General features: G+C 36.2%; 1 long non-coding RNA gene across 1 annotated transcript; it reads right to left on the bottom strand.

Moving 5' to 3' along the window:
- Window positions 1-388: 388 nt before the first annotated feature.
- On the bottom strand, window positions 389-1,792 carry LOC103378557 (uncharacterized). The gene is made up of 5 exons (XR_521519.3): window positions 1,652-1,792; window positions 1,378-1,567; window positions 1,019-1,092; window positions 817-842; window positions 389-708 (listed from the first exon to the last, which is right to left on the bottom strand). It is a non-coding gene; the product is annotated as an uncharacterized LOC103378557 (long non-coding RNA).
- Between the last annotated feature and the right edge of the window lie 259 nt (window positions 1,793-2,051).

The raw sequence follows: 2,051 nt of genomic DNA, 5'->3' as shown, positions 1-2,051 counted from the left end.
TTTTTGGGGCTTCAGTCAGGATGCTTTTTTTTTTTTGAGGTGGCAAACTTTACATTGTCAGAAAATGATATCTGAGAATAAGCACCTTAACTCAAAAACTACAAAAAAGGATAATTATCTAAAAAGACCTAATTCAAGAGGATTTGGATCTATTGAGTTTGGCATGTTAGTGAGCTAGAGGACAAACCAGATAACTATCTTTATAAATGAGCTTCTTCGGTTAGCAAACAAGATGGATGGTTTGCCAACTAGCACTGTATCCATCCATCTAAACTGGCTAACTGAATTAGCTTCCTAACTCAGTTAGCTGGATCGATAAGATACTGTATGTCATGTGACTAGTGTGTTTCCAGACGTGACTTTAAGACATGCTAACGAAATCAACAAAGAAATCCATAGATTCATTTATGGAGGGAATATTTAGGACAGCAGTGTCTGTGAATGGGTAAAAATACACAGCATACTGTACTGATGTACCCAAACCTGTGTTGATTACTGTATATTAAACATGTACTCAGACAACTTTATACATAATTTTTTTTTTCAATTGAAAAAATATATAAACTTTTTTTAAAAATTAATCCTGAAATAAATAAAATCCGAGATCAGTAAAGCTCTGTTCAGGTGATAGGATTCCTCTTGTCCATCTTGACTTTTGTTGTTGGCCAGTCAGTCTTATTAAGCTGTAAATGGTGCTGGACAACGATTCTGTCATGAAATAAACAAATGCAGTGAAACCATATAACAAATAAAGGAAACAAAAGTATTTAGGCATGAACAGGACTCATGATTTACCAAGAGAAAAGCTAAACGTACCTGTTGAAAGTACCAGTCGTCACAACCTAAAACAACAACAGCAGCAGCAGCATCAGTGAACAGTCTCATGGATCTACACTCATCCATTAGAAACTAACTGAAATGAAATGAATTTCCAAACGGACTCCATTGCAAAAGGCAAACTCTAATGCTGTGGAAAATATATGTCAAGTGAGAACAAAGCCATTTGGTGGATACTTACAAGAGGTGTAAATCATTTTCCCCGAACAATCCCGTAACTGTCCGTACCACATCGGAGATGATCTTGGAACCTGTCTTTTAGTGAAAATACTTGCGTTAGTTCAAGCCCATTATCGTATTGACCAGGTCTAATTTGACAATGTGTAGAAACTAGAGCTGGAAACAAAGTTACATTCTAGTCAAAAACAACATTTTCTGAAACCAAGGCTCTGAAATTAGATCAGACTTTTACTCCAAATTTTACTGTGGCTGAGGAAAAAAAAGAAGAAGAAAAAAACCCCCCCAAACAATTACTTTTTTATTTTTATGTCATAATGATTATACAGTAATTCACTTGAGAAACTAAAATTGAAAGCTTACCTATACAGTTGGGTTCATGCCACCGTTAGACATCTGATTGTTGCCCACCAAGCCTGTGCAACTGGTTTATATGACGTATGACAAGCACAGGAAAGACTGCTTCCGTCGGTGTATGTGGTCTTATCAGGGGAAAAAAACAAAAAAAACAAAACAGCATCTAGCCTCGGTGCAGAGCAGTGGGTCCGTTGGGCTGAAACAAACAAAGACAAATGTGACAACAACCTTAAAAACCAATCACAAAATCTATTTCTATTACTTAAAGATGTGTCCTTACCGTACAGGTGTCCTGGAAGCCAGACGAGAAGGAAATGTCGCAAATAATTTATCCTTTCCTTTTGTCAGTACAAAAAATAATGCCGGTACAGTTAATTATTGACAAGGACATTTATCCAAACATTGAGAGAATACACAGTCAATATTTCCTGTAACACCGACTCCCACAAGATGCTGTCACTGTGGAGCCAACAGCAGAAATCCTGAGAGATACATATATATATGCATATATATATACATATATATATATATATGCAATGATAGTCCATCATCATAAATCCATTACCTGGAACTTGGGTCTCAAGTTTATACAAAAATCTGCAGTGCTGCTGGTAAATCATGAGCAGGCTTAGTTTTTATAATTGTCACCTACTAACAAGGCAATCGACTGCAATTAGCTT

This window comes from Cynoglossus semilaevis, chromosome 4 (genome assembly GCF_000523025.1).
Source record: "Cynoglossus semilaevis isolate Cse_v1.0 chromosome 4, Cse_v1.0, whole genome shotgun sequence".
NCBI classification, from domain to species: domain Eukaryota; kingdom Metazoa; phylum Chordata; class Actinopteri; order Pleuronectiformes; family Cynoglossidae; genus Cynoglossus; species Cynoglossus semilaevis.
The sequence above is the reverse complement of the archived record's forward strand: the minus strand, read 5'-3'. Positions and strand labels throughout refer to the sequence as shown.